This window comes from Chiloscyllium plagiosum, unplaced genomic scaffold, assembly GCF_037043375.1.
Source record: "Chiloscyllium plagiosum isolate Xiang-an unplaced genomic scaffold, Cpla_swu_hap1 HiC_scaffold_3, whole genome shotgun sequence".
Lineage (NCBI taxonomy): Eukaryota > Metazoa > Chordata > Chondrichthyes > Orectolobiformes > Hemiscylliidae > Chiloscyllium > Chiloscyllium plagiosum.
Genome location: NW_028270141.1, coordinates 138,459,677 through 138,480,134, shown reverse-complemented (window position 1 = coordinate 138,480,134; position 20,458 = coordinate 138,459,677). Strand labels below are relative to the sequence as shown.

At 47.1% G+C, this 20,458-nt stretch overlaps 1 long non-coding RNA gene across 1 annotated transcript in view; it reads right to left on the bottom strand.

Annotated features, from left to right (window-relative positions):
* Positions 1 to 331: 331 nt before the first annotated feature.
* The window catches only part of LOC148151356 (uncharacterized), a 33,651-nt gene continuing 13,524 nt past the window's right edge, over positions 332 to 20,458 (bottom strand). Inside the window, exon 3 of the long non-coding RNA XR_015752012.1 lies at positions 332 to 610. This is a non-coding gene — a long non-coding RNA (uncharacterized LOC148151356). The remainder of the gene's footprint in view (positions 611 to 20,458) is intronic.

Sequence of the window (20,458 nt, the reverse complement as noted above, 5' to 3'; positions counted from 1 at the left end):
CAAGCTAACATTTCGAGTCTGGATGACTCTTCATCAGAGCTCCTTCTGTTGTGAAACAGTTCTGTGATTCTGTAAAATGTGTTCTGCACAAGCCCTGCTCAGGAGCTGCTAGAAGGTTCTCCTGAATGTAATGAATCATCAATCCAGAGAGAGGCCATGTCTCTCAGCCTGGACCCTTTCTATCACCAGCATTTATCAGGCTGGGCTCGACAACAAAGCCAGCATTTATTGGTGCATTGGCCACTCATTAATGGCCTGTTGATGACACCAAACTGAGTAAGGATCTCTGACCGGTGATATTAAATAGGCCATGAGCACACTTTGCCCAAATTGAAAATAGGACCTTCATATTTATTGTGCTACAACTGTGAAGGAACTTTGTAAAGCTGTGCAAGTTGCTATTACAAGTAGTCAAGGCTGGGCTCTTGAGAAAACAGATGTACAGAGGACATTACAGTGCTGATTAATGTAGCTGAAGGCTGGTAATCTCCATAGACAGACAATCATGAGTACTGTCTTGTTTTCCATCTCTCACAGTCGGTGATGCTTTCATTGACTGCACAGTGTGACATTGAAGGGAAGACATTTATGCTGTCTGATGGCCTTTTACCTATAATGAAATAATTGCAAAAGGAAAATCAGGCATGGGGTAAATCAAGGGTAGCAACACACTATCACTTTTATTTAGCAATTTCACACCACTTTTCTAGGGGCTGGAAGCAAAACGTATAACTATCCATATTCCTCATTCAGAAATATGTTTCCCAAAGTTTTGGCTTTAAATATTTGTAGAATGTTAAATGTTGCACTTTGAGTTTTACATGAGCAAGCTGGTTGGGTGCAGTTAGAACCTTCCATGTTGTGTACAGTCAAAGGATCGTGTTGTTAGCAATGACTCTCCAGTTTTTGAAATGTATGGCCTACATATTTGGCAAAAAGCTATTAATCCCATATGCTACAGAGGACACAAAGATAGGTGAGTTGTCACCAGTGTTGATGGAAGAATAAAATCCCAATGAGATATTAATAGATAAAATTATGGCTAGGATTGTTACTCAGAGAGCCACCTGCAGTGGTCCTCTGGATTCATATTGGCAATCTATCCATGAAAGACCCGAACAACGCATGAAGTTAGTACCCTGCAAAAGTATCTTCATGAAGCAACCTAATTAATCTCTTGTGTGCTGTTGTAATGATGATGAGGGATGTAACCATACTCTAAATTGTTGCTGCCAGATGGTGGTTTAATTATTCTCAAGGCCAATGAAATGCGCAGTGAGCACTTCACACGGTGGGGGAAGTGACAGCATTTGAGGCTTCAGGCTGCAGTCGATGGAAGTCATGATATGTTTGCAAACACATCCTGAAGTGTTGTAACTCCTTTGATTTCTCTCATTATATCTCTCATGTTATTATCACTTTGCCATTTAACTGTCTCCTGTTTTCATTACAAGTGCTTTACAAATCTTTTTATCTCTTCCCTTGTGAGATTAGAGTGTATCCCATGTTTGACTTTGGTGACAGTGTACAAATAGAACAGCAAATGGATAATACTAGAGAGATGCATATATTAGGCAGCTGATCTATCACACAAAGTCAAAATCTCTTCACACACACAGTGGTTTGCTAATGTTTCTATTTTTTAACACTTTCATCTGTAATGAAGTATCCACACATCAGCATTAATTTATTTGTTCCTCTACAGAATCAGACTGAGACGTCAAGAGATTCCAATATCTGCTGATTTTGTTTTAGATTTCCAGCAATTTCCTCTTTCATTGTTAATTTTACACTGCACTCCACCCAATGCACAGCCTAATGGGAGGCATTTTTCCTGATGCAGTTTGTCATTTAGTTTTCTCCTTGAGGAGACTTAGAGCTGGATTTGCCGCACTGAAGCAAGTAGAACAAATCAGACGTTTTGTGTGTTAAAGGGCTCCTTTAGGGTCAATTTTCACTCCAGAGAGGTGGGGATAGCGTAGAATCAGGGTCCCCCCACTCCGGAAACCAAGCTTAGGTGGTCACCAGGGCAGATCAGTTGACCGTCTAGCCCTTGCCCTTCTCTCCACACACCCACCCTCCACCATAGACCCTCATACATACCACCCTCACCATGTCACTGCCATGCAAAGCCAAGCTGCAGGGGATTTCGAAAACCAGCCAGACTTCCAAGAGTAGTCTGATCCACTCCACCAACCTGTAACTTCCACACTGAGGCTTCTGTCCCTTCAACAGCTAAGTGGTGTCCTCCTGAACTCAGCACTAACATGACCTTGCCCTGCCGAGGTCTCCCTGCATGAATCACATCAAGTCCCTCCACCCACCGGCAAACATTGGGTCAAAAATCAGGAATGGGAGTGGGATTCTCGCTTTGGATCCTGCCTGACATTTTTTAACAGTCTGCAGAATCCTCCTTTCGTTACCGCGATCTGGCCTTTATTTACAATCTTTCCAAACAATACTGTGAGTGAGGGCTGTGTCCATTTCAAGTACTTCAGGGTAGATGAAATGCTTTAGAGAGGCTGCAGAAAAGGTTTACAAGAGTAATTCCAGGACCAAGAGTCTTGAGTTACAGACATGGCCTTTGTGTGACTGCACAAATACTGTCAATTGGGCTATTCTGAGAGCAGAATGGATGGAGAAGAGATTTGATAGATTGTTAAGAAGCACGTGGTATATAGACAAGAAACCAAATGTTTCAGGGTTTATTTTGGCTGTTCAGGAGATGGGAAAATCACTGACTAGGCCAAGCTTTATTGCACATCCCTAATTGCCCTTGAGAAGCTAATGGCAACCTGCCTTCTTCAACTACTCTAGTCTGTGTGGTGAAACTATGCTCCCAATGCTGTTAGGGAGGGACTTCCAACGCTCTGACGCAGCGACAGTGAAGGAACGGTGATATACTCCCAAATCAGGATGGCGAGTGGCTTGGAGGGGAATTTGCAGATGGCAGTTTTCCCATAAATCTACGTTCTTTTCCTTCTAGATGGTGGATGTCACTGGATTGGAAAGTGCTTTAGGAAGTGCTGCATTGGTTAGCTACTGCACCTTGTACATGACACAAACTGTCACTGTTTGTAGATGGTGAAAGGGGTGAATATGGAAGGTAGTGGATGTAGTGGCAATCACACAGGCTGCTTTGTCCTGGATGGTATCGAGAGTCTTGAGTGTTGTTGAAGCTGCACCCATTCAGGCAAATGGAAAGTGTTCCATAACATTTTTGACTTGTGCCTTATAGATGGTGAGACTTTGGGAAGTCAGGAGTGAGATAGTCACTGCAAATTTCTTAGCTTCAGACCTACCTTTGCAGCTTCAGTATTTATGTATATGGCTGGTGAAGTTGAGTTTTTGGTCAATAGTTATCCCCATGACATTATTACGCAATACATGAATGCAAACTGCAGAAAATTGATTAGCTATGTGAAAAGGCAAAGAATATGCCAGAAAATGCTGTCCCTTCACAAGTGCAAAAATAAAATTAAATTAGTATTAGCAAATTGGTAGAACTTGCGAAGTTGAAGGTTAACAAATCCTTTGGATTTATTGCAGAATGTTGCAAAAATTAGCTTGAGAAATTATTGTTGCTTTGGTGGTTAACGGTCAAAATTTGGAAAGGTTTCTGCAGATTGAAATGTGGCAAATGTAACCCCTCTACTTAAGAAGGGACAAAGAGGGAAAATGGAGAATTGCAGACCTGTTATGTTAATGTCAGTAGTAGGTAAAATATTATGAACTATTATAAAGGATCCCATAACAGGACAGTTAGAGCAGAACAGGAAATTGGGCTGTGTCAACAAGGATTACCGAAGGTGAAATCATGTTTTAACAAACCTGTTGGAATTATTTGAGGATATTACTTGTTACACTGTTAAAGGAGAACCAGTACATGTGATGTATTGAGTTTTCAGAAGGTTTTGATAAGGTGCCATACAGGATGTTAATAAATAGAATTAGAATGAAGGGGACTGGAGGAAATACATTATAATGGATTGAGGATTGTTTAACAGACAAAGCAGAGACCAGGAATAAATGAATCGTTCTCAGGGTAGCAAAGCTGTTACTATTGGGGTACCCAATAACTAAGTGCACAACATGTTCAGACATGATTTGGGTGTGAGAACCAATTGTACAATTTGCTAATAATCTAACAACCCCAAACTGCAAGTTATAAACAGGATGCAAAGAGGCTTCAAGCAAATTTGGACAGGTAAACGTTTGGGCTACGACATGGCAGATGGTAGATAATATGAATAGATGTGAAGTTATTCGCTTTGTTCAAAAACAATACAGAAAAGCAGAGCAGTTCTTCAATGATCAGAGACTGAAAGTGCTGATATCTAAAGGGATGTTCTCATCTATGGATCAGTAAACGGAAGCATGCAGATACAGCAAGCAATGAGGGAGGCAAATAGTATATTGGCCTTCATCATAAGGGGATTTCTGTTTAGGAGTAAGGATATCCTGCTTCAAGTCATAGAAAGCCTTGGTGAGACCTAATCTGGAAGATTATGTGCTATTTTGGTTTCCTTATCGACAGAAGGATAGAGTTGCCTTGGAGATGGGGGGGGGGGAGGGGGATGTTTACCAGTAGATCCATCAAATACAAGAACAGAGTGTTTATGTTGAACCTAAACAGGACATGAGTTAGACTCAGCTGGAGTACTGTGTACAGATCTGGGAGTCACACTTCAGGGAGGATACACACATTTTGGAGAAAGAGCAGAAGTGAGAGTGGTTCGGAGTGAGGAATTTCAATTATGCGAAAAGATTGAGGAAGCTGGATCTGTTTTCATTGGAGAGAAAAAGGCTGTGGGGACATTTCGTAGAAGATTTTCCCAATCATGAGGGATTTGGACAGAGTGTATAGGGAGAAATGGTTCCTGTGTGTAACACGATCGAGAGTGAGAGGGCACAGTTCTAACATGATTTGCAAAAGAAGAAAATGTGATGCGAGAACAACCATTTGTGTTTGGGTCTGGAACACACTGCCAGGAACTACAGTGGGTAATTATTGAAATAGAAACATGTGCAGGGCTATGGAGAAAGGGTCAGAGAATGGCAATTCTGTGATTCTGGTCTACTGTGGGACCCCAACATAAGGCATAAATAGATGATCTACTCAGGTCATGATTTTCTAGCATTCTCAATGACTGTGATGAATGGAAAACAGCCTAAGCTGTCAAAAATAAAACTGGGGAATCTAACATGGACAATAATCCATTAAAGGATCAGTTTCCAGAGTAATATGTTAATACATGCACTCTTATTGCTGCCTGTCTGGTTTGAAACGTAGAAATGAAAGATTCTCTTTCCAACCACTGCTGAACTGGAGTAAGATGTTCAGGGATTACATGTTGTAGTACCATTTAGTTTCCTCAGAGATTTCCTGCCTTTCTGTGATCTATACAATGATGCAGCATCCTGCACTCAGTTTTAGGAACGCAGAAATTTGAGGAACACAAGCATTCACCATGAAGATTCCTGATGTCACAAAATATTTTTAAATTTGCAAATTTCTTAATGTAAGAGATCAAGAGGTGCAGGTACATAGTTCCCTGAAAGTGCTGTCACAGGTAGATAGGATGGTGATGAAGGTGTTTGGCCCACTTGCCTTTATCAGTCAGAGCAATTCCCGCCTCAGGCGACTGACTGTGTGGAGTTTGCACATTCTCCCCGTGTCTGCGTGGGTTTCCTCCGGGTGCTCCGGTTTCCTCCCACAGTCACAAAGATGTGCAGGTCAGGTGAATTGGCCGTGCTAAATTGTCCGTAGTGTTAGGTAAGGGGTAAATGTAGGGCACTGAGTCGGGGTGGGTTGCTCTTCGGAGGGTCGGTGTGGACTTGTTGGGCCGAAGGGCCTGTTTCCACACTGTAAGTAATCTAATCTAAACTGAAAAGGGTGCAAAAAAGATTTACAAGGATGTTATTGAGACTGAAGGGTTGGAGTTGTAAGGAGAGGCTGGATTGGTTGGGACTTTTTACCCTAGAGCGCAGGAGGCTGAGGGATGACATTACAGAAGTTTATAAAATCATGATGAGCATGGATAGGGTGACTAGCCAATGTCATTTGTCCCCAGGCTAGATCAGTCTAAAACTAGAGGGCATAGGTTTAAGATGAGAGGGAAAATATCTAAAAGGGACCGGAGGGGGAACGTGTTCACACAGAGGGTGGTGCGTGTGTAGAACAAGCTACCAGAGGAAGCAGTAGAGGCAGTTACAATTATAACATACAAAAGACAGTTGGACAGGTACACAGATGGGAAAGGGTTAGAGGGATATGGCCAAATGAAGGCAAGTGGAACTTCTTCAGTTATAAAACCTGGTCAGCACGAACGAGTTAGGCCGAAGGGTCTGTTTGTGCACTGTATGACTGTATGACTCTCACTTAGAATGGCTGTACCGGGTCACAGAGATAGATGTGTACAGCGCAATGTATCAGATTAGCTTGTGATCTGAAATTCAAATTCAATCAAAGAAAATGTTAAAAATTGTCAAAAATAACCCACCAAAGATCTGCAGAGAGGGAATGGTTTAATGAGGATTATGCTAATTTACAATCACTTCCCCATTGGATCGATGCTGCAGCCAGGACAAATGTTTTCTGCTGCAGTCTGTGATAACATGCGTCACACACACAACTCCAAGATCCAGGGTGTGAGTTTTCTGGTTTTTAGTAAAAGCCAAACTCATCTCGTCAAAATGGTCCTTTTATGTGAATGATACATTATGTGCTGTCTATTTGGCCTTTAGGAGGGAACATCCCCATGGTGGCAGCATGATTCAGTGATTCCAAGTGCATACATTTTCTCATTGCAACATTCAGCTGTGAACAAAAACTGTGACCTCGCCCATTTTCCCACATCACCCTGGCCATATCTGGTCTACTATGTTCTGGTTAAATTTCTTCAATTCAGTACAGGGCAGGAACAGGGCCTTTGGCCCACCAAGCCTACTCTGATCCCTAGTCTTTATTTAGACCTATGATTTATTAGCCGTAAATGGTTTCTCTCCCTCTGTTCATCTCCTATTGGTGTATCTATCAAGAAACATCTTACTCGTTACTAGTGTGCCTGCTTCACCACCTACAGACAGAGCAACCTGTAGGAGTCAGACTGACAATTGGTGGGAAATTGTAAAGAGCAGACACACAGTGTAATGGCAAAATACTGCAGATGTTAGAAATCTGAATCAAACACAGAGTATGCTGGAGAAACCCAGCAGATCTGGCAGCATCCCTGGAGAGAGAAACAGAGTTAATGGGGTATGAATCCAGAACTGAAGAAGATTCATACTGACCTCGAAACATTAACTCTGATTGTCTCTCCACAGATGCTGCCAGCAACTCATTGCTTTGATAATCTGTTTATGTTTTACTCTTTCTGCAAGCTGATGAATTTCACCCATTCCATCATTGTAATCCATTTGCAAGGTCTTTGGCCACTCCCTTAAGCGGTCTATATCCCTTTGTAGGCTCCTTATGCCTCTTCACAACTCACTTTCCTATCTACCTTTGTGCATCAACAAATTTAGCAGTCAATCCCTCCATCTAAACCATCGGTATACATTGGAAAGAGTTGAATACTAATGTTACCCATCAATGTCACCATCCCAAAAATGAAAAATAACTTAGAATTATACAGCATCATGAACAACCCAAGTCATTCTCTGGTACAGTATCACATTGAGAAATGTTGGGAATGGGATGAGAGGAATTGGTTCAAATAATAATTCCTTTTATATGTTGACTTTGATGTAGATGATATTCCAGGGGGTGCACTGAGGCGTAATCAGACAAAGAGTAATATCAAACTTGAACTCGATATTTTTCTGCCACGGAGGCTGCCAGAGCTGTTGAGTTTATTTATAATTCCTTTACTGGATGTGGGCATCACTGGCTGCGCCAGCATTTATTGCCCATCCCCAATTGCCCATAGGGCAGTTAAATATCAACAACATTTCTGCGTGTTTGGAATCATATGTCGGTGAGGATTGGAGATTCTTAATTCCACTTTCTATTGAACTTAACCTGTGGAGTTCCTTCCTCAGTGAAACACTGTGAGGCTACCTCATTGAATGTTTTTAAGGCAAAGATAGACAGATTTTTGAACATGAATGGTTATGGTGGGCAGCCGGGTAAGTGGAAGTGAGTCCATGATAAGATCAGCCCTGAGCTGGCAGAGCAGGCTCAGTGGGCCAGATGGCCTACTTCTGCTATTTCTTATGTTCACATTCCACCAGCTGCCACAGCACAGAACATTACCTGGGTTTCCGGATTAATAGGCCAGTGATGATGCCACTAGAACACCACCCCCCTCCAGGTCCCCTCCCCAGAATCCTTCCAACCCTTTCTCATTTTACTTCAGATTTTAAAACGGACATTAAGCTACTAACAAAGGGTACATTTCCCCAGGTAATCACCGTTGAGATGTGGATGCTGTTAGATTGGATGTTACATTCTGCGATGAATATGGCACCAAACTAATGAACACCCTGGTTCTAATGGGGGAGTTGTTGGGGGGGGGCGGGGGGGGGGAGAGGTGGGAGGGAGCGGTTAATCACAGACTTTAATAAAAGGTTTGGTCTTGTGGCACAGTAGCTCAGTGGTTAGCATTGCTACCTCACAGTAACAGGGCCCTGGGTTTGATTCCACCCTCAGTTGACTGTTAGTGTGAATTTGCCTATTCTCCCTGTGTCTGTGTGGGTTTTCTCCCACAATCCAAAAGTCAGATGGGTTGACCATGTGGAATACTGGGATGGGTGGGGTGCTCCTTAGACTTGATGGGCTGAATGGCCAGTTTCCACACTGTAGGGATTCGATGATTAGTTTCCCAGCATGTGGCTCTTGTATTAGATGCTGACAGATACTTGATTCCTTTTCTAATACCTCTAAAACTTTTTAAAAATGGTCTTTTGTACTGGCAGCAAAATATGACACAGACGATTGTTGTCCAACTTAGAATTAGAAAAGAATTGGGTTATAGGTTCAATAGCTTCCTCCTTTTTTGGACTACATGGTAATTTGACTGCAAGGATATTAATCTTGGACGGAAGCTGGTGAAGCTGATGCGGTAGACGATAAAAAAGGCGCTCCCACAAATCCACACACACATTTCTCACAGGCTGCAGTGCCCCCTTGTGAATCAGTCTCATAACTCCACTTAGAGAATTTCTCTCAGGAGCAGAATAGGTCAAATGAAAGAACCTTTACCCAACTTGATTCAGAACAAAAATAAACATCAAATTAATTGCTGCTGCGGATATTGCAATTGGCACATTGATGACTTCAAAGAAATTAAAGAATGCAGGCATATACTTCAGTAGATGTTCAGCACGTTGTTAGCCATGACCAGGAGAGTCAGACAAAAAGGCACATGCCTCTCCTCAAGCTATGGTTTTCAATCCAGACACCCAGTGTAAGTTGAGCAATTCTATCTCTGGGACAATTCTTTTAGGACCCTACTGGCCAACCTCTGTTATGTGTAAGTCCTGCATGCACCTAGTGATTGGCTAGAGCATCCAAGCCAGTCGCAATAGGGAAACTAACAGCCAGCAGATAAAGCCCAATGGTTGATACCTCCCAGTCTTCTTAGGAACTTCATGGTTGACCGTACGCTGCAGCCATCCTGCCTGCACATCTCAGACGGAGAGTAAAATATGAGGAAACTTCTGAGGATTTGTTACAATTTCCTTCTGATTTAAATTAAGATGCCCAAATAGCAATACTTACATTTAGAGAAAATTAAATTGTTAACACTTCCGATTACTGTTTTGGTGAATCTAAATTTTTGCCCTTAGCAATAACAGGCCAGAGTCAGAGGTTTTGAAACTTTAACTCAAGTTGTAGTGATGCAGATACTTTGTGGCCTGCGCTTCAATGTATTCGAACAGTAGGCATATCCATGCATGAGTTGTTTGGAAGTTGATCAATGTTTTGTTTATGTATATATTATATATATACAGTTTGCTTTGACCAGTTAAAGAGTGGAGAATTAGACTCCTCTCCTGAACTGACCCTAAAAAATATTCAATTTATTTTATATCTCTCCAATAAAAATAAATTTAAGGAATTTCTCCTGTCAGAGTAAGGAACCAATTACAAGATTCTCTTCAGGAAAGCAAAAGCTATTTATTATTTGCTAACCCCAAGAGAAATAGTAAAGATGCAGCATCTGACATAGTTAAAAATCACACAACACCAGGTTATAGTCCAACAGGTTTAATTGGAAGCAGACTAGCTTTCAGAGCAACGCTCCTTCATCAGGTGATAGTGGAGGGCTCGATCATAACACAGAATTTATAGCAAAAATTTACAGTGTGATATAACTGAAATTATACATTGAAAAATTGATTGTCTGTTAAGCTGATGAAGGAGTGTCGCTCCGAAAGCTAGTGTGCTTCCAATTAAACCTGTTGGACTATAACCTGTTGTTGTATGATTTTTAAGTTTGTACACCCCAGTCCAACACCGGCATCTCCAAATCATGACATCTGACATGGGACATCTTTAAAATCACGTGAACACCCACAATACCAAGTTTGCACTCCTTTGGTTTTTAAGTCTGAGACCATAGTTGTTTAGTTGGTGTTTTAGATTATCACCAGGAGAGAGTATATTTTAGATATTCCTTCCTCAATCTGTTCAGAGGCATTAGGACACACCTCTGGAAGCCAGTGGGGCTTGAACCCAAACCTCCTGGCATAGAGATAGCAGCACTACAACAGCCGTCAATTATCCTTTTAGGTCTCAGTGCTTCTGAGAGACAGAAGCTTTCCACTGGTTTCCATTCCACAGTCAAAAATCCAACTTTCCTCTTCATCCACAGGCAACTGCACGAAATCTAAATTGGTTTGAATATTCCTGTGTCTGAATTGATAACTGGAGGAGATGTTTTCATCTGCAAAATACAATTATTCTCATCCTGGAGCAAGCAAAACAAAACAAAAATAAGAGCAGAGGGTTTTCCATTCCTTGCCCATGACTGAGGTCAGGCTCACCGGTCTATAGTTCCCTGGCTTGTCTTTACTGCCCTTCTTAAACAGTGGCACCACGTTTGCCAACCTACAGTCTTCCGGCACCTTCCAAATATCGATGATACAAATATCTCAGCAAAAGGCCCAGCAATCACTTCTCTAGTTTCCCACAGAGTTCTAGGGTACACCTGATCAGGTCCTGGGGATGTATTCACTTTTATGCGTTTTCATACATCCAGCGTTTCCTCCTCTGTAATATGGACATTTTTAAAGAGGTCACCATTTATTTCCCTACAGTCTATATCTTCCATATCCTTTTCCACAGTAAATACTGATGCAATATACTCGTTTAGTATCTCCCCCATTTTCTATGGCTCCACAGAAAGGCCGCCTTGCTGATCTTTGAGGGGCCCTATCTCCCTAGTTACCCTTTTATTTTTAATGTATTTGTAAAAACCCTTTGGATTCTCCTTAACTTGATTTGCCAAAGTTATCTCATGTCCCCTTTTTTCCCTACTGATTTCAGTCTTAAGTATACTCCTACTTCCTTTATACTCTTCTAAGGATTCACTCGATCTATCCTGTCTATACCTGATATATGCTTCCTTCTTTATCTTAACCAAGCCCTCAATTTCTTTAGTCATCCAACATTCCCTATACCTACTAGCCTTTCCTTTCACCCTGACAGGAATATACTTTCTCTGGACTCTCATTATCTCATTTCTGAAGGCTTTCCATTTTCCAGACGTCCCTTTCCCTGCAAACATCTGCCCCCAATCAGCTTTTGAAAGGTTTTTGCCTAATATCTTCAAAATTGGCCTTTCTCCAATTTAGAACTTCAACTTTTAGATCTGGTCTATCCTTTTCCATCACAATTTTAAATCTAATAGAATTATGGTGGCTGGCCCCAAAGTGCTCCCCCACTGACACCTCACCTGCCCTGCCTTATTTCCCAAGAGTAGGTCAAGTTTTACACCCACATACTGAATCAGAAAATTTTCTTGTACACACTTAAGAAATTCCTCTCCATCTAAACCCTTAAAACTATAGCAGTCCCAGTCGAAGTTCGGAAAGTTAAAATCCCCAACCATAACTACCCTATTATTCTTACAGATAACTAAGATCTCCTTACAAGTTTGTTTCTCAATTTCCCTCTGACTATTGTGGGGTCTATAATATAATCCCAATAAAGTGATCATCCCTTTCTTATTTCTCAGTTCCACCCAAATAACCTCCCTGGATGTATTTCCGGGTATTCCGGGCTGTAACGCTATCCCTTATCAAAAACACCACTCCCCCTCATCACTTGCCTTCCTTTCGGTCCTTCCTGTAACATTTGTATTCTGGAATATTAAGCTGCCAGTCCTGCCCATCCCTGAGCCATGTTTCTGTAATTGCTATGATATCCCAGTCCCATGTTCCTAACCATGCCCTGAGTTCATCTGCCTTCCCAGTTAGGCCCCTCGCATTAAAATAAATGCAGCTTAATTTATCAGTCCCACCTTGTTCTCTGCTTTGTCCCTGCCTGCCCTGACTGTTTGACTCGCTTCTTTTCTCAACTGTACCCGTCTCAGACTGATCTCTTTCCTCATTATCTCCTTGGGTCAGACAACCACCCCCACCATACACCATCCCCTCACTAGTTTAAATCCTCCTGAGCAGTTCTAGCAAATCTCCCTGCCAATTTATTAATCCCTTTCCAATTTAGGTGCACTCTGTCCTTCTTGAATAATATACAATAGATGCAGGAGTAGGCCATTCGGCCCTTCGAGCCAACACCACCATTCATTATGATCATGGCTGATCTTCAACAGTAAGTATCCTGTCCCTGCCTTCTCCCCATAACCCTTCATTCCACTATCTTTAAGAGCTCTATCCAACTCTTTCTTGAAAGTATCCAGAGACTTGGCCTCCACAGCCTTCTGGGACAGAGCATTCCATACACCCACCACTCTCTGCGTGAAGACTTTTCTCCTCAACTCTGTTCTAAGTAGTCTACTCCTTATTGTTAAACAGTGTCCCCTGGTTCTGGACTCACCCATCAGCAGAAACATGCTTCCTGCCTCCAGAGTATCCAGTCATAGAGTCAGAGAGTCATAGAGATGTACATGATGGAAACAGACCCTTCGGTCCAACCCGTCCATGCCGACCAGATATCCCAACCCAATCTAGTCCCATCTGCCACCACCTGGCCCATATCCCTCCAAACCCTTCCTATTCATATACCCATCCAGATGCCTCTTAAATATTGCAATTATACCAGCCTCCACCACATCCTTTGGCAGCTTATTCCATACACCTACCACCCTCTGCGTGAGAAAGTTGCCCCTTAGGTCTCTTTTTTATAAAAGAGACCTAAGGGGCAACTTTCCCCTCTCACCCTAAACTATGCTCTCTAGTCCTGGACTCCCCCACTCCAGGGAAAAGACTTTGTCTATTTATCCTATCCATGCCCCTCATAATTTTGTAAACCTCTATAAAGTCACTCCTCGACCTCCAACGCTCCAGGGAAAACAGCCCCAGCCTGTTGAGCCTCTCCCTGTAGCTCAAATCCTCCAACCCTGGCAACATACTTGTAAATCTTTTGTGAACCCTTTCAAATTTCTCAACATCTTTCCGATAGGAAGGAGACCAGAATTGCACGCAATATTCCAACAGTGGCCTAACCAATGTCCTGTACAGTCGCAACATGACCTCCCAACTCCTGTACTCAATACTCTGACCAATAAAGGAAAGCATACCAAACACCTTCTTCACTATCCTATCTACCTGCAACTCCACTTTCAAGGAGCTATGAACCTGCACTCCAAGGTCTCTTTGTTCAGCAACACTCCCTAGGACCTTACCATTAAGTGTATAAGTCCTGCTAAGATTTACTTTCCCAAAATGCAGCACCTCACATTTATCTGAATTAAACTCCATCTGCCACTTCTCAGCCCATTGGCCCATCTGGTCCAGATCCTGTTGTAATCTGAGGTAACCTTCTTCGCTGTCCACTACACCTCCAATTTTGGTGTCATCTGCAAACTCTTATGCTCATATCCAAATCATTTTTGTAAATGACAAAAGGTAGAGGGCCCAGCACTGATCCTTGTGGCACTCCACTGGTCACAGGCCTCCAGTCTGAAAAACAACCCTCCACCACCACTTTCTACCTTTGAGCTAGTCCTGTATCCAAATAGCTAGTTCTCCCTGTATTCCGTGAGATCTAACCTTGCTAACCAGTCTCCCATGGGGAACCTTGTCGAATGCCTTACTGAAGTCCGTATAGATCACATCTACCACTCTGCCCTCATCAATCCTCTTTGTTACTTCTTCAAAAACCTCAATCAGGTTTGTGAGACATGATCTCCCACGCACAAAGCCATGTTGACTATCCCTAATCAGTCCTTGTCTTTCCAAATACATGTACATCCTGTCCCTCAGGATTCCCTCCAACAACTTGCCCACCACCGAGGTCTGGCTCACTGGGCTATAGTTCCCTGGCGTGTCCTTACCACCCTTCTTAAACAGTGGCACCATGTTAGCCAACGTCTAGTCTTGGGCCAGTGTCAATAGCAGAAACTTGGCTGTTCGTGTTATGTACCCCTGAGTATGCATCACTCCATACATTTTCCAAAACAGCATACTTGTTTGAAGTGGGGATAGTCATAGAAGAGTCCTACACCTGACTAACTGCCTACCTACCTGCCTACACCTCTTACTTTTTCTGGAGTTAACCCATCTATGTGCCTGTATCTACAATCTTTCTCCCTTCCTATAACTGCCATCCAACACATTCCCTTCATCTTGTAAATTCCTCATTGCCTCTAACTGCTTCTCCAACTGATCCATTTGATCTGATAGGAATTGCAACCAACAACATTTATTGCAGGTATAATCCTCAGTAACACATAAGCTCTCCCTAAACTTCCATATCTGGCAAGAAGAGGATCTCACTCTACTAAAGCCCATTTTTGCTTCTTGCAATCTACACACCCAGAAAATAACACTGCCTTGTTCATCTATAAAACACTGCTCCAGGCTAACTTAATACTTATGGCTGAAATTTTAAGTTTAAAGAACCCACTCTACTCATTACTGCAGACTTACTTTAAGGCTGCACATAAAATCTATTTAACTGTTACTGTGCTGTGACCTCTCCCAAACAGGTTCCTCCAAGCTCAGTTGTGGATTTCAATGTTTGTTAATATTCCCAAATGCACTCCGATGTCCAGCAATACAGGAATTCAAACAGCAAAGGCAGTAACTACTAACTCTGTCAGTTAGCAATTGGGTTTTGTTCTTTCTTTCTCTGCCAGAGCAGAGTGGGCAGTGAGCCCCAGAGCAGAGAGGGTACTGAGTCTCAGAGCAGTGAGGGCAGTACGTCCCAGAGCTGTGCGGACAGTGAGTCCCAGAGCAGTGAGGGCAGTGAGTCCCGGAGCAGTGCGGACAGTGAGTCCCAGAGCAGAGAGGGTACTGAGTCTCAGAGCAGTGAGGGCAGTGAATCCCGAAACAGTGAGTCCCAGAGCAGTGAGTCCCAGAGCAGAGAGGGTACTGAGTCTCAGAGCTGTGCGGACAGTGAGTCCCAGAGCAGTGAGGGTACTAGGTCTCAGAGCAGTGAGGGCAGTACGTCCCAGAGCTGTGCGGACAGTGAATACCAGAGTAGTGAGGGCAGTGAGTCCCGAAACAGTGAGTCCCAGAGCGGTGAGTCCCGGAGCGGTGAGACCCGGAGCGGTGAGTCCCGGAGCGGTGAGACCCGGAGCGGTGAGACCCGGAGCGGTGAGTCCCGGAGCGGTGAGACCCGGAGCGGTGAGTCCCGGAGCGGTGAGACCCGGAGCGGTGGGTCCCGGAGCGGTGGGTCCCGGAGCGGTGAGTCCCAGAGCGGCGAGACCCGGAGCGGCGAGTCCCGGAGCGGTGAGACCCGGAGCAGTGAGACCCGGAGCAGTGAGTCCTGGAGCAGTGAATCCTGGAGCACGGAGTCCTGGAGCAATGCGACCTGGAGCAGTGAGTCCCGGAACAATGATTACTGGAGCACGGAGTCCTGGAGCAGTGAGACCTGGAGCAGTGAGTCCCGGAGCAGTGAGTCCCGGAGCAGTTAGTCCCGGAGCAGTTAGTCCGGGAGCAGTGAGTCCCGGAGCAGTGAGACACGGAGCAGTTAGTCCCGGAGCAGTTAGTCCCGGAGCAGTGAGACCCGGAGCAGTGAGTCTCGGTGCAGTGAGTCCTAGAGCACGGAATCCTGGAGCACGGAGTCCTGGAGCACGGAGTCCTGGCGGTGAGTCCCGGAGCGGTGAGTCCCGGAGCGGTGAGTCCCGGAGCGGCGAATCCCGGAGCAGTGAGACCCGGAGCAGTGAGTCCTGGAGCAGTGAATCCTGGAGCACGGAGTCCTGGAGCAATGCGACCTGGAGCAGTGAGTCCCGGAACAATGATTACTGGAGCACGGAGTCCTGGAGCAGTGAGACCTGGAGCAGTGAGTCCCGGAGCAGTGAGTCCCGGAGCAGTTAGTCCCGGAGCTGTTAGTCCGGGAGCAGTGAGTCCCGGAGCAGTGAGACACGGAGCAGTTAGTCCCGGAGCAGTTAGTCCCGGAGCAGTGAGACCCGGAGCAGTGAGTCTCGGTGCAGTGAGTCCTAGAGCACGGAATCCTGGAGCACGGAGTCCTGGAGCACGGAGTCCTGGCGGTGAGTCCCGGAGCGGTGAGTCCCGGAGCGGTGAGTCCCGGAGCGGCGAATCCCGGAGCGGTGAGACCCGGAGCGGTGAGTCCCGGAGCTGTGACCCCGGAGCGGTGAGACCCGGAGCGGTGAGACCCGGAGCGGTGAGTCCCGGAGCGGTGAGACCCGGAGCGGTGAGTCCCGGAGCGGTGAGTCCCGGAGCAGTGAGTCCCGGAGCAGTGAGACCCGGAGCAGTGAGACCCGGAGCAGTGAGTCCCGGAGCAGTGAGACCCGGAGCAGTGAGACCCGGAGCAGTGAGTCCCGGAGCAGTGAGTCCCGGAGCAGTGAGACCCGGAGCAGGGAGACCCGGAGCAGTGAGTCCCGGAGCAGTGAGACCCGGAGCAGTGAGACCCGGAGCAGTGAGTCCCGGAGCAGTGAGTCCCGGAGCAGTGAGACCCGGAGCAGTGAGTCCCGGAGCAGTGAGTCCCGGAGCAGTGAGACCCGGAGCAGTGAGACCCGGAGCAGTGAGTCCCGGAGCAGTGAGTCCCGGAGCAGGGAGACCCGGAGCAGTGAGTCCCGGAGCAGTGAGTCCCGTATCAGTGAGTCCTGGAGCAATGAGTCCAAGAGCAATGATTCCTGGAGCACGGAGTCCTGGAGCACGGAGTCCTGGAGCACGGAGTCCTGGAGCACGGAGTCCTGGAGCAGTGAGACCTGGAGCAGTGAGTCCCGGAGCAGTGAGTCCCGGAGCAGTGAGTCCCGGAGCAATGATTCCTGGAGCACGGAGTCCTGGAGCAGTGAGACCTGGAGCAGTGAGTCCCGGAGCAGTGAGTCCAAGAGCAATGATTCCTGGAGCACGGAGTCACGGAGCAGTGAGTCCCGGAGCAGTGAGTCCCGGAGCAGTTAGTCCTGGAGCAGTGAGACCCGAAGCAGTGAGTCCCGGAGCAGGGAGACCCGGAGCGGTGACCCCGGAGCGGTGAGTCCTGGAGCGGTGAGTCCTGGAGCGGTGAGTCCCGGAGCAGTGAATCCCGGAGCAGTGAGTCCCGGAGCAGTGACCCCGGAGCAGTGAGTCCTGAAGCAGTGAGTCCCGGAGCAGTGAGTCCCGGAGCAGTGAGACCCGGAGCAGTGACCCCGGAACAGTGAGTCCTGAAGCAGTGAGTCCCGGAGCAGTGAGTCCCGGAGCAGTGAGTCCCGGAGCAGTGAGACCCGGAGCAGCGAGTCCCGGAGCAGCGAGTCCCGGAGCAGCGAGTCCCGGAGCAGTGAGTCCCGGAGCAGCGAGTCCCGGAGCAGCGAGTCCCGGAGCAGTGAGTCCCGGAGCAGTGAGTCCCGGAGCAGTGACCCCGGAACAGTGAGTCCCGGAGCAGTGAGTCCCGGAGCAGCGAGTCCCGGAGCAGCGAGTCCCGGAGCAGTGAGTCCCGGAGCAATGATTCCTGGAGCACGGAGTCCTGGAGCAGTGACCCCGGAGCAGTGAGTGCCGGCGCAGTTAATCCCGGAGCAGTGAGACCCGGAGCAGTGAGACCCGGAGCAGTGAGACCCGGAGCAGTGACCCCGGAACAGTGAGTCCTGAAGCAGTGAGTCCCGGAGCAGTGAGTCCCGGAGCAGTGAGTCCCGGAGCAGTGAGACCCGGAGCAGTGACCCCGGAACAGTGAGTCCCGGAACAGTGACCCCGGAGCAGTGAGTCCCGGAGCAGCGAGTCCCGGAGCAGTGAGTCCCGGAGCAGCGAGTCCCGGAGCAGTGAGTCCCGGAGCAGCGAGTCCCGGAGCAGTGAGTCCCGGAGCAGTGAGTCCCGGAGCAGTGAGTCCCGGAGCAGTGACCCCGGAACAGTGAGTCCCGGAGCAGTGAGTCCCGGAGCAGCGAGTCCCGGAGCAGCGAGTCCCGGAGCAATGATTCCTGGAGCACGGAGTCCTGGAGCAGTGACCCCGGAGCAGTGAGTGCCGGCGCAGTTAATCCCGGAGCAGTGAGACCCGGAGCAGTGAGACCCGGAGCAATGAGTCCCAGATCAGTGACCCCGGAGCCGTGAGTCCCGGCGCAGTTAGTCCCAGAGCAGTGAGTCCCGGAGCAGTGAGTCCCGGAGCAGTGAGTCCCGGAGCAGTGAGTCCTGGAGCAGTGATTCCCGGTGCAATGATTCCTGGAGCACGGAGTCCCGGTGCAATGATTCCTGGAGCACGGAGTCCCGGAGCAGTGAGTCCCGGAGCAGTGAGTCCCGGAGCAGTGAGTCCCCGAGCAGTGAGTCCCCGAGCAGTGAGTCCCGGAGCAGTTAGTCCCGGAGCAGTATGTCCCGGAGCAGTTAGTCCTGGAGCAGTGAGTCCTGGAACAGTGAGTCCCGGAGCAGTGAATCCCAGAGCTGTGAGTCCCTGCGCAGTGAGTCCCTAAACGGTTAGTCCCGGAACAGTGAGTCCCAGAGCAGTGAGTCCCGGAGCAGTGAGTCCCAGAGCAGTGAGTCCCAGAGCAGTGAGTCCCAGAGCAGTGAGTCCCGGAGCAGTGAGTCCCGGAGCAGTGAGTCCCGGAGCAGTGAGTCTCAGAGCAGAGAGTCCCGGAGCAGTGAGTCCCGGAGCAGTGAGTCCCGGTGCAGTGAGTCCCAGTGCAGGGAGTCCTAGAGCAGTGAGTCCCGGTGCCGTGAGTCCCAGTGCAGGGAGTCCTAGAGCAGTGGGTCCCGGAGCAGTGAGTCTCAGAGCAGTGAGTCCCGGAGCAGTGATTCCCGGAGCAGTGAGTCCCGGAGCAGTGAGACTCAGAGCAGTGAGTCCCAGAGCAGGCAGTCCTGGCGCAGTGAGTCCCAGAGCAGTGTGTCTCAGAGCAGTGAGTCCCAGAGCAGGCAGTCCTGGCGCAGTGAGTCCCAGTGCAGGCAGTCCTAGAGCAGTGAGTCCCAAAGCAGTGTGTCTCAGAGCAGTGAGTCCCGGAGCAGTGATTCCCGGAGCAGTGAGTCCCAGAGCAGGCAGTCCTAGAGCAGTGAGTCCCAAAGCAGTGTGTCTCAGAGCAGTGAGTCCCAGAGCAGTGAGTCCCTGAACAGTTAGTCCCAGAACAGTGAGTCCCGGAGCAGTGAGTACTGGATTAGGTCGCAGCACGTGTGCTAGAGGAGTGCAGGGTGTGAGTCCCAACTGGACACTGGTGTGAGGGAGGCCGTCCTGGAACATGGAGCAGCTGAGTGCCGGTACGGAGTGGTCGGAAAGCTTGGAGCGGAGCAGGGACAGCTGTTGGAATGGGCCTGGTGTGGGTGGGTTGACCACGTGTGGAGGCCCTGTGCTGGGCTGCTACAATGTCATGTTCACAGTTATCCCCTGCTATCCAAAAATACAGCGTTCCCAGAAAACCTTCCGTCAGCCGAAAATGATGACAAGTGAAGGTGCATGATTTATCTGGGAAAAATGTTGACACTTTTTGTTAAAGCGAAAATCCTCTTCAGATTCGCAATAACAACTACTAATGTAGGTTTCTCATAAAAACAACAGGGTGTAAAGTGGGGGATATCTGTATTTGAAATTTTGACCTGACTGCATAGTCAATCCTTTAAGGATGTCTTATTTATAATGTATTTTTTAAACTTTAGATAGTAACGCAACTACTTATTATTCATCTTTTGTGTTGAAGATTTGTACCTCGGTATTTGTACCTAAGACCGAACCAGAAGGGGCAACCATTGTCAAAGCTTTCCACTCTACTCCTACAATGGAGTACACCTATCAATAACGATATGCTGTATTCAGCGTAAAATCCCAACAAGCTGTAAGGTGCTGACTGAACAGTAAGGTACTGATCTTCAAGCTCCGGTTGGTCTTTCCCAAAAGTGCAGGAAGCCAAGATGAACGTGGCAGAGAGGTAAACAAATGCAAGGCCGTGCTCCAGCAGCCTGAGCTGAGGTTCCACACCAA